The sequence below is a fragment of the Aulostomus chinensis genome, chromosome 15, assembly GCF_037954235.1.
Source record: "Aulostomus chinensis isolate RoL2024-O1b breed Wild chromosome 15, RoL_Achi_v1.0, whole genome shotgun sequence".
Taxonomy (NCBI): Eukaryota; Metazoa; Chordata; class Actinopteri; order Syngnathiformes; family Aulostomidae; genus Aulostomus; species Aulostomus chinensis.
In genome coordinates, this window is record NC_141334.1 from 10,918,738 (window position 1) to 10,935,375 (window position 16,638).

At 41.6% G+C, this 16,638-nt stretch overlaps 1 protein-coding gene across 5 annotated transcripts in view; it reads right to left on the minus strand.

Moving 5' to 3' along the window:
* The window catches only part of LOC147248663 (short transient receptor potential channel 4-like), a 29,886-nt gene extending 29,160 nt beyond the window's left edge, over positions 1 to 726 (minus strand). For 2 of the 5 annotated variants that reach the window (XM_086226081.1, XM_086226077.1), the window contains exon 1: positions 136 to 566. The gene's annotated coding sequence lies outside the window, so the exon portion shown is untranslated. Of the gene's footprint in view, positions 1 to 135; positions 567 to 596 lie in introns of those variants that run through there. The other 3 variants (XM_086226079.1, XM_086226080.1, XM_086226082.1) reach the window with 3 other exon arrangements.
* Positions 727 to 16,638: the final 15,912 nt, after the last annotated feature.

A 16,638-nucleotide genomic window follows, 5' to 3' on the forward strand; every position in this document is an offset into this window, starting at 1 on the left:
CTTCAGAAGATGAGTGACAGTTTAAATTTTTTTTTAAGAATCCAGAGAATTACGTGGATCACAAAATATAGCTATTATTTCTTTTATCTTTGTACTATATTTTTTCCAGTATGAAGGGAAAAAAAACAACCTAACCTTTGAGATGATGCACATTGGAACTTTGCTGAAGGTCCTTCCTTTGGAAATTAGCCCAAGACCATGCATTCAACAGACGTTTAAAGCCTCAAGTGAATATTCCCTTTATCTATCTAGTAAAGCATGGTCCCCCAAGAGTCAAAACTGCGGTGTAGCGCTGCGAGGAGACCCGCTGCCTTACGCTTGACCGTCTTTCTCCTGCTGTTTTATTCTAGTATGCATTCTCCACTCTCATTTTCAGAGACTTGCAATACTCCAACTGTACATCCAGATTTCTCGGATCACGATCTCCATTCGGTTTCATTAATGAGAGGAAAACGCAGGCACACCGCAGTTGGCTCACCGCGAAAAAAAAAAAAATCCTGGAAACGAAAATGAGGAAGTTTCCCCAGTGCTACCCGGCCTGCTTCCAGTTCCCCCCTCGGCATGCAGGGTGTATTTTGCGGTGTGTTCTCGCTTACTATCCACCTGTTGGGTTGATTGGATGAAGAGCAGCTCCTCCACAAATAGACGCCGAGCTGAGAGCGCTGATGCCTGGCAGGCGGTCTACGGAGCGCTGCTGCAGACTGATGGTGCGCACTTGGAGACGCATTGAACACAGTAGCAGAAAGAGAGAGAGAGCGAGAGAGAAAGAGAGAGAGAGAGAGAGAGAGAGAGAGAGAGAGAGAGACGAAGAAAGATCATCCAAACTCAGCGAGACGATCAGCCGCAGAATGGATTCGCATTGCTCTCCATACAAATGAAATCCTCCTAACATCACTTCCATCGTCACATTCAGCTTTAGAGTACATTTGTGCAACACAAGCGCTGATGAAACAGCCAGCAAATTAAGGCACTGAGCAACATTTGAACCATTTCATTTCAAATGACCTCTTTGCTTATCGACACACAACTTTCATTTATAAGAATTACATACAGACACAATTCTGCAAATGTGGATTTTTTTTTTGGGATATACATGCACAACGCAAATGTAATTACATTTGCTTGGACTTGATGGACAAGCAGTGAAAAAGAGCAGCGTGACATTAGTAATAATTTTGGCTTCAATCATTTGAATATTTCATTTGGCAAATTTTACACCCTGCTGCAGATTTAGTTACTGCATTAATACATTCGTGTATATTGTCCCTCCAACAAAAGAGGCCTAGTTCGTCTGAGGATTCATGAACTGAGAAAACATGTTGGTGTCAGGTTTACTTTCCTCACCGATCAGCTCAAGGAGGACTTTACTCTTCTCCCGCTCTTTGTTTTGCTGACTTATAAGCGTGTTAAAGCTATAAATTCATCCTAATCGTGTGCAATGCTGTTCAGTGTCCTCTGACATGTTTATGGAGTCTCCAGGCCAGATTCATTCCTTCTTGTGTGTGTATGTGTATGTGTGTGTGTGTGTGTGTGTGTGTGTACGGGTGCATGTTTGTATGAGTGTGTGTGTGTTTATGTTTGAAGAACTTGGATTTAGACTGCAGATCCAGACACAGTGAAATGTCACCGGGGACAGATTTTTTGGGCACAGGGAGCCATTGATTACTCAGTGTCTGCTTCTGTCAGGACAGAGATATACTGGCAAATGCGATTGTGTGCTTTGGATGGAAGATGGATTCATGGATTTGCACGACATTCAAAAACAAAACAAGACACAGTAGTAGTGCAGTAGTGCACTGCAATTTTGAGCTTTTCTTTCACCTTAGCAGATCAGCGTGTGACAGTTTTGCCTAATTGTGTACAGATAAATACTATAGAACCTCTCCTTCCTTTACTTGTGGATGTTTCTTGAAGTATTTTGTGCATTAAAAAAATGCCCAATTCCCCATAATTTCTTTGATGCATTGTGTGAAATCAAATTGAATGTCTGGGCCCATGGGATGACAATGTTCATGCAGACTCAGACTGAATCCCTCACACACACACACACACACACACACACACACACACACACACACACACACACACACACACACACACACACACACACACACACACACACACACACACAAACCCTCTCTGTCACAATCATAAAGTCTTTGAAAACCATTACCGAATTTCATTAAAACTAAACTAAAAAGAACACTTCCATTAATGTGAGGGCAAAATCATCCCTCATTTCAAAGATCAGTTGATCTATTCAATCAAAAATAATCGGGGAAACAGAGCCATAGCGGCAGAAAATGAAGCATGACAGGAACGAAGGGAAATTAACAGTGGATTGAAACAAAGGTGTTGTAGCGGTGAGGCCTGGAACCATTATGTTCCAGTGAATCAAAGACAAGATAATCAATAGTCAATTAAGGTGAGGTGAGCTACTGTACCATCAATGCTCTGTTGGTCAGTTTCCTTAACAAAGGCATGAAAGCATTATGTAGAAAGTAGAGCACATTAAAAATACACTCAACAGAACAGAGTATGTAAAGCTGACTGGTCAGAAATCAAAAAAATATTATTGTTCTAAAAATAGTTCCGAAGCTAATTCTTCTCCCGTAAAAGGGCCTTGCAAGGAGACTGATTGGAACGGGCGTTTAAACAACATCCCCGCAGAGTGAAAGCAAAACAGCTGAAGACTCCACTCGACCTCACTGACTCTGATTTAATCACTTTTTAGAGGCAGCCCCGTGACAACAGCGCAGAGCTTTTTGCTTTAATGAAGGCAGAGTTTCTTGCACTGTTTGGTAAAATTTGCCTTGGGGGGGAAGCAGAATACAACTTCTCCAGCAGTGGGGGTGGCTGCTTTGCTAACAGTTGCCTCATGCTAGTGAATTCCTCCAGTCAGAAAAGTGTTTTGACACAAAAATGCTGAAGTTTATTGCTTACGCGGGCAGAAAGCCAGCGTTATTGCTGTGCTTGTTCGGGAGGACTATTTCACAAACTTTTTTTGCTGTTGCCGACCCTTTTTAAAAAAAAATATATTTTGGGCATTTGTACTTGCCCTGTCACTCCTGTGTTGTATTTTTTCAAACAAGAAGAACATTTTGTTGTAGATGCCCACAGAACTGGGGAGGGTTGCAGGATTGACATGAGTATTCACAGAGGCTCTCTTGAAGAGGGACGACACTGTGCAGCAGGATGTTTCTGCAGCCAACAGGCACCATCTCTCTCTGTGAAATGCTGCATGCCCACCATTCCAACATGAACATCCTGCTGGCAGTGACATCTTCCTCCGCAGCACCCCCTCTGTCCATCCGTCTCCTCCATCTTCCCACCTTGTCTTCCTATCTCCACCTCACACACACTTTTTCTAACACTGCCGCAGGTTAAACCACTTTAGTTGAAAGCCTGACAAAGCACTGTTGCAGGTGTGTGTGTGAGTGTGTGTGTGTGTGTTCCCTGAAATCTAAACTTATGTTCTAAACCAGAGTTTCTCTTTCATCTCCATGGAAACGGGCAGCTCTGCCTTCATCCTGTTCCAGTCTTTGGAGAATAATCGGCCACCCTTTCATGAAGTTACACCATGTATAGAACCAGATTTTCAAAAGGCAGTGCCCCTGTCAACAGCACAATTATATAACTCACAGGTTTGCATAACCCCTCTCTTCTTCTGACTGCATATGTGAGAGCGAAGCTATATTTTGTATCTGTGGCTCCTGGGGTACCCTGTGGTTAATGTGGCTATCGCGGCTGTTTAAATCCCCATTACTCTCGTGCTCTCTGAGAGGCTACTTGGTAATTAAAATGGATTTGTCTCTGTCCTCCCAGGGCAAGGCGGGGGCTGCCACCCTGGAGTTTGTCTTAGAGTAAGCAAAACTGAGCAAGGGAAGAGCATATGAGCTCAGTGAGCTCAGGGACTCATGTGCCGATGTACTTCTTTATACTGTGAAGATACTTGCCACTGTACCTTAAAGTATTACTTCACTCAAAAATGTATTTTGACCCAAAATGCTTTTTTTTCACTGGTGCATCATATCTGTTACCCCAAAATAAATAAAAAAGAAAAGAGCGAGCCATGTATATCTAAATCCAAGCTAATGGTGGCTGACAACTAACAACCCCAAAACTGTCCAAAAAAGTAAGTTTAAAAACTCTCTGGCACATCCTCTCCTTTATCCAACCGTGGGCTCATTGATCCATGGATCAAAGTCGCCATTAGCTTTGAATGAAATGTTTCTGGCTCTTTCTGCATTCTTGAGTCACAAAGAAATGGAGTAGCGAGGCAAATTTGTTTTTGTGAACTCAAGACACCCATTTGTGAGTATTTGAAAGTTCCTTCTCCTTCTGTTTGCAAAAGTTAAGGAGCCCAGAAGGAAACAACTTTTCCTTTGTTTTATAAAGGCACACCAGACATAAATTATTTAACACTAACAGTGTTGGTGATGTACCATTTTTGAAAAATCTTGGTTCTGTATAAAAAAAAAAGCATGTATAAAAAACGAATTTCCTTTTGTCGTAACAGCAATGTTTCAAGATATACTGGCAATATACTTCCTCACCTGGTAAGTGTGACATCTAATACTACACAGGAATTGAAGGAGGAAGCAAGGGAGAGATTTTGTGAGAGAATAAAGTTGTGCTACAGGTTAGCGTGCACTTGTTTCATTAATATTCCTAATTTTGCCAAAGGCAAGAATAAGGCTTTTTAGTTTCATGTGAAATCCCACCTAACAGCAGAGCCTGCAGATACATTCTGTGAGTGGCAGACATTCCTTCTTGAATATAGAGTGAGTACATTTCTTAAGGCATTCAAGAGATATTTCCGGTGTAATGCTTTGACACTTTTAGTAACTTCTCTTGAGTTATACATACAAGTGATGCACAGATGAGGTAAACAGGTCTTCCTGGGAAACAGCTTTCTGCAGAACTGGCAACACTGCTGGGTTATCACTCTCCAGACCCCAGAGAGAATAAACAGATTGTCTCACACATTTCCTCTGTAAGCACACCTTGAAGATCGGTGCAAGTGCGCTGACCCTTGTGAGGGAACAGCTTTGATTCCTCCGCAGCGATCTCTCAAGGACATGGCATTTATCTGCAGTTAACTTTGGCTTATGTAACATAAAGTAAAACCATGTGGGTTTTACCCTTTCAGAAGGGCACAAATGCCTCCATAGGAGCTATTCTCGATTTGTTTGGTTGACAGAACTTTTCAAAGACCGCAAATGCAGAGGGTTATTTGGACGATTAAACCATGAAAGATGATGGACATTAAAACAGCCCGACTGTTAATGTTGCCAATTCACAAAACGTACATCTGAACCGTGAAAGGGCAATGGAAGATTATCTCTTCATCTCACTTGGGTTCGCAGCAACCATGTTATTATTAGAATGCAAATACAAGTGGTTTTACTGAAATTGCCAAAACAACATAACATGCCCGCTTTTCCTCTTATCTATCACCAGCAGCTGTTTGGCCTGCGGCTGTTTATTTGGAATTCCTTGTCTGCCTTTAAAACTACATTAAGAAGACAAAGAGCTGCATTTTAACTTGCATTTGTTCAGGAAAGAAAAAAGCCTCTCTCGGCTGACGGTTAAGTAACTTAATGATAAAAGAGCAGCCTTTAGTCGGAAGAATGTGTTGGCATGCAGACACACTGAGGCGAAACTGCGCGGAGCTTCAAATCCATAAGAGAACGCCACCAAGACGGGACTCGCGTTTTCATTCAATGATGGTGTTCTTTTCTGTCTATTGTTAGACGGTGGAAATATCTGAATGGCTCCATAAGTCCAGCTGTGGCACACTTGTTTGTAAAGTGATCTGATCCCTCATGTGAAATTAACTAACCACTACGGGTTCATTATTAGGAGACAGTGCATCAGTACTAAACTTATTTTCCATTTTTACATTTTGCATAGCTTTGGCCTCAGACTTTATTATTAATAGCTTAACCAATAAGAGAGTCAGCTCCAATCAGAGACCCTGCTTTGAAGTATAAGCTCCAGGTGAACCGAGATATTCTGTAAACTGTCTGGTGCAAATTGAATTCAACAAATCACCCAAAGGTGCATGGTGGTGCAGTGGTTAATACTGTCCCCTCACAACAAGAAGGTTCCGGGTTCAAGTCCCAGCTCGGGCCCTCTGTGTGGAGTCCCCGTGTCTGCGTGGGTTCTCTCTGGTACTCTGGCTTCTTCCCACCATCCAAAGACATGCAATTGGGGACGAGGCTAATTGAAAACTGTAAATTGACCGTAGGTGTGAATGTGAGTGTGAACGGTTGTTTGTCTCTCTATGTTGGCCCTGCGATGGACTGGCGACCTGTCCAGGGTGAACCCTGCCTCTTGCCCGTTGACACTGGGATAGGCTCCAGCCCCCCTGCGACCCTTAATGTGTAGGAATAAGCGGAAGACGATGGATGGAAATCACCCAACATGCTTCTTTGGTATTTTGTACATGCTTTTGTGTCTACAGACACCAGGTCAGAAGAATAACTTCCACTGCAGACAGACCGGAGGTTGTGTTATTAGCTGGTCTCCCAACCCTTTCGAAAAAAAAGTGCCTTTGCGTGGTGTTTCCTCTCCTACAGTAGCTGACTGGCAGCAGTCGCTCTGTTGAAGATGCTCACCCGTTGGTCTACAAGTATATGAAAGCACTAGGAAGTGTGGTGGACGCCAGAATTCAGAAATGACAAACACAAGCTCCACTAAGCTTTCCAACTCCACATCTATCTCTGCTGGGATCCTTTCCATAATGTTGTCGAGACACTTAGAATTCAAATCTGAGCTGTCAGAGGCAGAAAAAAAACCCAATTTTTACTTTGTTAACTTTCAATCCCATTACAGTCATTTCCTGATTATAGCACTCTTGCTCAATAGTGGAATTATTCCAGTAATTTTTTGGTTGTCTCTAGAAATTAATTAACGAAGGACCAGCCTGGAAATGGCAGCTGCCAGAAACACTGGGCTTTATATGTCACAATATAAATGACTTTAAGAGCCTTGTTTTGTATTTTTCATGTCACTCTGTCACATTATGTATGTTTGATGGGGCTGGACCTCTCCATACGTATCACGGTATATGGGTTATAATGTGGTTATATCGCAGAACAGTTCTTTTTCTTATGTGTGTCCACCACTAATATAACCCTTTTTTCCCTGTTCTAAAATCATTTATTTATTTATTCATTGTGTCGTTGTTATGATTGATGTGCTGAGTGCCATGTATATCAATTATTGAACAATGGACTCACCTACAATTTTAATAGACTTCTTTTAAAGACTTTTAAATGTCAAACCTGAATTCAACATCACCGCATTTTTTTTTTACCCTCAGATTAATGCCATTGAATTTCACGCACGACATCACTGTTCTGACAGTGTCACATGATGGGTGGTAGTGAGGGGAAGTCTGGAAGAGGGTTTTTTTGTGCTAAAATCCTATCTAACCGAGTTCATTGCATTGACACATTGTACAATTTTTTTTTCCCTAAAAGAGAATATAACTCCAAGAAGATGTTATTAGCGAATAACAATAAAGATAAAGTTTTGCAAACTTCAAAACAATCTTAACCCCTGCTGGAGTTGATAGGTTACAACCAAAGATTCTTCTGATTGAAATGCATGAAAATCTGTCATGAAAAAGAAAATGGAAATTTGTACCCATTTACACAAAAGTAATAGATTTAATTTCTTTTTAACTAACACATAAGTGATACTGTTGTTTCACAGTGTGTGTCCTCATCAGGAGAAACCTGACCTTGAGCCATAACATTTCATATCAAACATGCTTTCAACATTAATTAAATCAAAACCAGGGATTGCGATCATAGTTATCCTTTTGGTATATTTATATATTATTTAATGTTGTATGTATGCATGTATAATATGCTGTAATTCTAAGAAGAACTTAATAATACTGACTATATGACGAGCATCAGACACACTCCACTACCATCATCACTTGATCCGAATTGCTGCAACGCAGTGAGGCTCGTTATTGTCGAGTCTTGGAGCTTTTCATTTAATTTCAGTATTTTCTACGATTTTTTTTTATCTGGTTCTACAGTCAGTGGTCATTTGCACTTGTCTTTGCTGGATCTTGCACAATTGGACACTTTGAATAGACACATACTGGCACACAGATGAGCCTCCGCTGGCATCAGACCCCTGTTAGGTCTAGCTAATTTACTGAGCTTCCTTGTTCCTTCTTTCTGTCATCAATTTCTAGCAGTAGGTCTATAATGTATTTCCACTTAGTTAACCATTGTACAACGTACAGGAAAGAAAACCCATAAGGGCAGTTAAGAAGCAACATGTCTAACGAGAAATACGTCTTGTGGCATCAGACACACTTTAATCAAGCCTTTGCGAGAGTCATTTCTCCGAGAAAACGGCAGGGTAGACATGCTGTAATTATATTTCACACAGGCTGGCTGCAGGATTTGATTTCCCTGCTATAGTGTATTTCTCCTAGAGGTCATTGTGTTTAAATGGTGAGACAAAATCCCAGAATATTATTTGTTGCAAATATGAAAGTATCTACCCCAGACAGAAGCACGGATTGATTTGCTCACCATGTTTGATGAAGAGCAGCTGTTGAGCCAAACAGCAGTGTAACCTGTAGGTGCATCTTCTGCGCTTGAATTCCCCGCAAACGTGCACATCAGCAGACTGGTGAGGGGACAAAATTGAGATTATGATGCAAAGGCACTCTCATGTAGTTCAAACAATAAGGTCTTGAGTTGAGAGCAAGTCAGTTATACATGTGGAGGCAGCCAAAACTATCCATTGGAAAAAAAACAACACCACAAAATCTATCAAACAGACATCCAGGTAGGATGTTAGTTTCCTTTTCTTTACATCTGAGCAGATAACCCATAATCTCCCGTGTTTTGGTTTCGGTCCTGTATTAGGGTCAGATCAAGGTCACATTGTGTTCTCACTGCAATCCACAGAAACAGACCACTGGGAGAGGTGGTTCTGGACTGGTTAATTTGGTCCCTACCCAGTGTAAAATTGTTGCTCCCACAGCCACACAAATGAGCTGTACCAGAGATAGAAGCACAAATCACTGATATTGATTTATCTGTCTGGCAACTGGCAACCAGTCCAACCAGTCCTTCGCGTTTCACAACAGGATGCAACAGATATTAAAGTTCAAGTACTGTAAGTGGTACAACAACAGAGAAGTCAGCACCTCCTACCTCCTGAGAGGGATTTCTGTGCAAAAAAAATAACACAGATTATTGGATTCACAGACAGTATTTAAAACTGTTTTGAATTGAGAGTGAGATCTGTGAGCATGTGTTCAGAAGCAGAGGAAAGTGAGTGCTGGATTGCTAACATGAGGGAATGAAGGGAGCAATAACGGCACAACCCTGTTGCTAAGGCTGCTCTTCCCTTGAGATGCAGCTTTGTGTGTCAGTGTGCTTGAAGATAGTCTGCAAGTACCTGTTTACATGAAGCATCTGTGTGTGTGTGTGTGTGTGGGTGCGTGGGTGCGTGCGTGTGTGTGTCTGTGATTTGATGACATATCTCCTAACCTCAGTGAAATAATGTGTGAGCCAGTATGGCCCCAAGGGAGCTAGTGGAGAGCCAGGTGCTGGCCCCTGACTGACCCTGTCTATCAAGCAAGACAAAGCAAAGACGTATGGAAGAAAGGCCTTTGTACATCAGAACAGTCTTGGGGAGCCACACAGATGAGAAAAAGTGATGGTGTTGGCAGGTGTGTGTTTCTGACATTAAAGTGTGTAAGTGTGTGTGTGTGTGTGTGTGTGTGTACCCTATCTGGTCATATTGTACCTTTTTAGAAGCTGTTTTTATAAGTGTTAATTTTTTGTGTGAGACATACATCATGCAACAGTCACCTCTCTCAAAACTAACAACACAATGATTGATGTGCGCAAAAAGGAAATATAAAAATCAGTGTTTCCCTTTCCAGCTTTCCAGTCCATTCAGATTTTTAAGATAAGGCACCTTTTATTTAATGAACATCCTTCACTCCATCTCTCTCTGGACACTGGTTTCCTTTAGTCTCAAGGCCTGAAGACCAAACAACGCCTCTATTTGCATTAGGAGTACTAACAGGTGGCTTTGGCTCAGAGAGACATTTCTCCCAACTGGATCACTCCACTGTAACGGCAGAGGTCAGATAGAGCCAGCCACGTATATTTAGCTTGAAGCTATTAGTGACCTCAGGCACATCGTCCGCCACCAGCCGGATACTCCTCTTGTCGTTGGCGAGCTTTAGTTCTTTAGCAGAGCTGCTTCATGCTTCAGTGATAAATATGCAATGAAAAGACCGTCGTCAGTGCCCTTGCCAGAGATGTTTGCACAAACCTCTCCTGCCTGGCTGGCTTCAGATTCATTCAAGCTCTGGTTTACCGATAGAAATATGCTGACGTTAGATCAACAAAGGCTTTGCACTATCACTTGTTTGTGTGAGAGGATTAAGAACAGGCTGACAAACTAACTAATCCTAGATTACAGTGAGTGTTTCTTTGTTTTCATGCAGATGCTTTCAAAATGTTGGTATAATTGATGTTACAGAGAGCTCCTTCTGCACGGGGGGGGGGGGGGGGGGGGTGTGTCGTCGTGCAGTAGCTGTGTCTGAGAGCAAAACAGAAAACCAAAACAGTGCTCTAGTTGCAGGTGTATAGCGGTATCACTTTGAAGTCTGGTCTTTCTCAACTTTTCCAAACTTTTCAGACAAGGAGGTAATTTGAGAAAAGTGAAATATTCATGTCTGAAAAGTTAGTCGGCTGGGTTTCTTGGTGTCATCAAGTCTAACTGTTTAATGACTTCAGAATTCTGAGGGAATAATTTAGATACTTAAAACATCGACCTAACTCTCACACAGGCTTTTGTATCATTAAGGTCCTGGGCATTCAGTTCACAGCGTTAGTCCTGAATTAAGAGGTAAGAAGAAAGGAGAGGTGGAAGTTGTATTTTTCTTTGTGATCTATGAGGTATAACCAAAAAGCAGTTCGTGAAGGGTTGTTTTTGTGATTGCTGTGTCAATCATTGAGGACTGAGCTGAGGAACTTTTTCCTTGTATTTTATTGTCTTCTGTCCTGTCACTTTGCAATATTTAATTTATAAGCTGTTTGTTGTTTTTTTTTGCTGCCTCATTTGTTCACCTTGATGTATGTGAAGACAAAAAATATGACTATATGACAGTATTATAATTAATCAGGCTTTCAGTTTTGTGACATTTACATCATGCATTCAATATTTTGATGGCTTCTAAGCCTGTCAAGGCTGCATTGTAGGAGTATATTGAAGTCATACACTGAAGCAAAGTCTGGACATATTTGCTCCCTCACTGATACAATAACCTTTCCACCTCAGCCAATCAGAATTTTTTTTTTTTTTTTAATAATAGATGAAAATTCATATTTAGGGCCAGCTGTGTTTACTCATCCCTTCTGATAAAAACCTACAAGGCAGCCAACTGGCAGAAACACTAAATATGCATCCACCTCTACAGCATTTGGTCATATGTCATCTTAACCTAGATTAAAGTACATATATTTATGTATATGGGGTGCGAAGTATTTTATCAGTGAACTGTAGGAATGGATTAGGTCCATAAATCAGTTTTTAATGAAAAGCAGCAACAATAGGCTACAAAACAGAACTGAGGCAGAGCGAGGAACTCCACTTCCAAACAGAAAACCTTCAAAGGCAGTAGATGGTTCAGTTGTCAAGCAGTACGATCATTACCTGGGCCAACAGCAGGATAACTCAATAAGTTTTGGCTGGGTTTTGATGAAATTTGGTGAAATAGCATATCTTAAGCTGGGCAACAACAGATTCAATTATGGAATTGATCCGGATCTGATGACATCATACCTTCTTGACGGGGCTGTGTTTTCCGAGGGCCCTAAATTATTAACATTTGATTTAATTTGTTCATAAAATAATAAATTTCATTGTCTTCCTCTTTGAAGATAAATTTAGATGAATTCTAATCTGAAAAAAGGTCACGTTTTGTAATTTTGATCGTCTAAACTAAACACACTCCTTTCTTGCCACACTTTCACCCATTAGAATTGTTTAGTGTGTTTGAAAGAAGAGAGAAAGGTGGATTATGCATCACGGAGAGTTTTAGTTTTAATGAACATGGAAGGACTTTCCCCCCAACCAGGCTGCACGGTGGTGCAGTGGTCAGCACTGTGGCCTCACAGCAAGAAGGTTCCGGGTTTGAGTCCCGGCTCGGGCACGGGATCTTTCTGTGTGGAGTCTCCATGTTCTCCCTGTTCCTGTGTGGGTTCTCTCTGGTACTCCGGCTTCCTCCCACAGTCCAAAAACATGCAATTGGGGACTAGGCTGATTGATACTCTAAATTGACTGTAGGTATGAATGTGAGTGTGAATGGTTGTTCGTCTCTCTATCTTGGCCCTGCGATGGACTGGCGACCCGTCCAGGGTGTACCCCGCCTCTCGCCCGTTGACGCTGGGATAGGCTCCAGCCCCCCCGCGACCCTTAATGTGTAGGAATAAGCGGAAGATGACGATGGATGGACTTTTCCCCCCAAACATTACAATTTATAATCATTTAAAACCATTGTAACCGTGCATTTTCCATTCAACTTTGTGTTGAATTCTGTTGCTCTTTAAACCTGCTTTAGACGGGTGAGAATGAAACACGTTTCTCCCTCATAAGCAGAGTCTCTGCACATGTGCATCTCAAACATGATACAATCATAAAACTGACAAGAATATTGATTTTCTCCCCCCACCCCCCCTTAGTGCAGCTCAAGAGGGTGCGTGTATAGTGCGGTGTGGATGTTGCCGTCACGAGAATTTCTCAGTCAAGGGTAATAAATGGAGGAACTGACATGAGACGAACACGTGTGAAGGTCAGAGAACAGGTACGGCAGTTTAAATTGAAGCTTCCCTTCTTCACTGGCATCTCTGAGGCATATGAGTACATTTTAGACACATTCAGATCCAAAATAGGAGGTGAGAGGAGAGCAGGGTGAGAGGTGTTTCCCATGTTGTGCTTTCATTTAGTTACTGAGTCTGTTGCTGAACTTTCAGCTGAAAGCCATAGAAAACTATTGCAAGGCTGCTGACCCAAGAGAGCTGTGACAGTGGGATCAATAGTCTCTGTAGTCTTGCTCTTATTTGTCTTGTTTGTCTGATTGATCGTCGTCCGTTTACTTCGAAAAATCACCAACACAATATTGTCACGTGATATGACATATCAAGGTTAGTCAGGGACAAGAACACGAGAAGAAAAGAGAAACCCCTGATTCCACGGTAAAAGTGAACATTTGATATATGCCTTAACTTAACGAGACATGATGTTCTGGAGTAATTTGATTGCGAATTGTGATTGCGATCTGTCAAACACGTGCACGTATACGCTCACGTTCACTTTAAGCCACCTCCAGTCATGCTTGCTCTAATTCCCCGCGAGGCTCCAGGTAATTACCCTTATCGACCTCTCAAGAGGCACTGGAGTCATAGGTTATCACATTTGGAATCCAATCAGAATGCAAATAAAGGTAAGATGAGAAGAGTGCTGGAAGTCATGTCTCAGAGTTTATTCCTTCTGCTTCTTGCCTCAGGTGGAAGGGGAAAAAATGACATCCAATAATTAGCACAAACTGCATTGATTGTCCTGGGGGGAAAAAAAAGGCAGGCCAAAAATAAGAGCCTGCTCTGACGATGCAGAGGTAAAGACTTTTGGTCAGCAACAAACTGCTAATGAGGGCTCATCATCTCCTCAATTATTTTATCAAATATTTTTCGGAATCTGCAACTTCGATTATCATTCAATGAGGGCAGGCTGACGGATGGCCTGGGGCAGGGTTTTTCTGAAAAGCAAACAGTCTGTTAGGTTTTAAAATAACCTCAACTCCCTTTCAATTTCCCTTCAATCTCGCGACTTTGAATCAGAGTGGGCGAGTGAGCCGATGACTATTCTCAGAGTGAGACGGTGAGGAGGAAAGGACAGGAAAAAAACCTGTGGAGCAGCAGAAGAAGCAAGAGAATAGAGGAGTGATAAAGGAATAAAGACTAAAGTTCAGAGAAGGCAAGAGGAAAATGTGTGCCGATTAGACGGAGGACAGAAGTGAAGAGGACAGAATGAATAAAGGAGATGGCAACAGGTGAAGAAAAAGCACAGTGAAGAGGAAAATGGACGACAGAAGAGAAAGGAGTCAAGAACAAATGTAGATCTCTCTCTCTCTCTCTCTCTATTATACTGTATAAAATCAACATTTAATATTTTACTCTTTCATTTGAGTAATTTACAGTGGAAACTCAACAGGGGGAGAAAGTCCTGTAAGCATCTGAACATAACGCCCCTCTGTTGGCCAAATATTCAGGTCTGATGATTGAAGTTAACATTCAAGTTGGGGGATTTTAGAATAGTTCTGATTTTTATGGGACGATTTAATTGCAGATGATCGTTGGTCGTCTCCCGATGGAAGCTGCGGGGCAGGCCGAGGACCGGGGTTTTCAATTTTTTAAGCATTCTTTTATTACAAATGCTTTGACAGCTAGTGCACACACCTTCTGTAACTATTCAAAATAAAACTGCCCAGGAGCATGTCCCTGTAAATCACCATTTATCATCTGCATGTGGCAAATCACATGCCTCGTGTTTTGGCATAAATCAAACATTTACTGTCGTTGACTTTGTGGTGTGCATGTGCATTGTTACAGTGGTTTTGTAGACAGATAACAAGCTCTGTGTTGACCACCCATCAAACATACAACCCACGTACAAAACCAATGCCCATAAATGAGCCACACGTGCTGGATATCAAGTCAAGTTCATCTTGATCACTGGCTCAATCTGCTGTAGTTAATGAGGATAAAAGGGTGAGATGAAGGAAATACAGTGAAGAGGTTAAAGATATCACAAATTACATCCCTATCTTTTTACATTTACGACAACTACATTTTCGAGTCTCAAATCTTATCAGAGGCAAACTCAAAATATACACAGAACCATGTCATACCAAAAAAAAAAAAAGAATTATTAGTAATGCCTTGTTGGGAACTGGAATGCCTTGTTGGGAACTGGCACCAGCTGTTCCTCCAGTGCTGAAGACCAGTAGCTTAATAGCTCATATCTGTATTTAAATTACAGACAGTGTTGGACCCTGCTGATAGACTTCTAATTTAGAGCTTAGGAGTATCCCATCTAACATTATGAATAATAGAGCAAGGGCTGAGTGCAAGATGCATGTTAAAAGCAGCTTTGAATGTGCTGGCATGAACTAAAAACTTAGATTATAAATCCATAACTGTCCATTTGTATGTATTAAGGAAGACATACCTCTCACTGTGTATGTAATTATGAAATAAGTGTATGTAATTCTGAGGACCACACTATATTTTGGGCAGTTTCACCTATTTGACAACCTCTCTAGAACCAGAAAAGAAGTTGGATATCCTTCTCTCCTCTGTGTATGTGTTATAGGGGCTGAGACCCACAGAACAGCTGACTGCTACTCAGTTTAGTATAATGAATGGTAGAGAATAGGAAGTGTTAGCATACCTCTGTCAAAAATCATCATACGGAAGAAGATCATGACCTTTTACATAAGTAATCTGCTACAACTTCTCCAACGAAGTTAATGAGTCATTGCAGTCGTTTGTCTAGTCGTCAACAAACTCAGTCTGGAAAGTGGTTCTGATTATGTGTCGGATTAGGAAAATTACAATTTGTCCATCCATCCATCAATATTTACTGCTTATTCTGTTGAGGGTCATGAGAGCCTATCCCAGCTGCATTCGGGTAAGAGGCAGGGTTCACCCTGGACAGGTCGCCTGTCCATTGCAGGGCCAACACATAGAGACAGACAACCATTCACACTCACAGCCACACCTACGGTCAATTTAGAGTATCACTCAGCCTCGTCCCCTCTTGATGTCTTTGGACTGTGGGAGGAAGCTGGAGTACCAGAGAGAACCCACACAGGAACAGGGACAACATGCAGACTCCACACAGAAAGATCCCGTACTGGAGCCGGGAACCTTCTTGTGGTGGTGGTGCAGTGGTTAGCACAGCACCACTGTGCCACCCCACCAAGAAGCTTGGTAAAACAAATTAGGCATTAAATCTCCCTTCAACACAGATTTGATCTCAAATTTGAGCGCAAGCAAGAACTTTAGTGGAATTCATAGGTTTATTATTCCTGTTTGTTCTGAGAACTCCTAACCACTTAGTCAATACACACACAAGTCAACTTGTATTTTTTGCTATGAATTAATCATGATCATGTTTAAGCAATACAAGCCTTCTTAATGAAGAAATGTTAGTTGGAAGTCAGTCATATAATCACGTGAAATGTTGTTTTGACTTACTAAACATGAACATTGTTCATCATCTTTAATGAAGGAAATACAGTAATTGGCCAATGGGCCACTGGGTTCAGTCAACTGGATTCACATCTTCAAGGAACAGTTGCCCACTCGAAGGGGGAGCACATCTGGATCCAGATACTGCTGGAGATGGATATAGGAGAGTGGTTCAAACTCTCTTTTCTCTGTATTACTCGTCGAAATAGTTTGTGCAGTTGAGGTTTTCACACAACACATGAGGCTGCTACACTTAGTTGTTTTGTTTCTGCTTTTCCTAATGCTAATTACACATTGTTTGGCACGCGCATTCAATTTA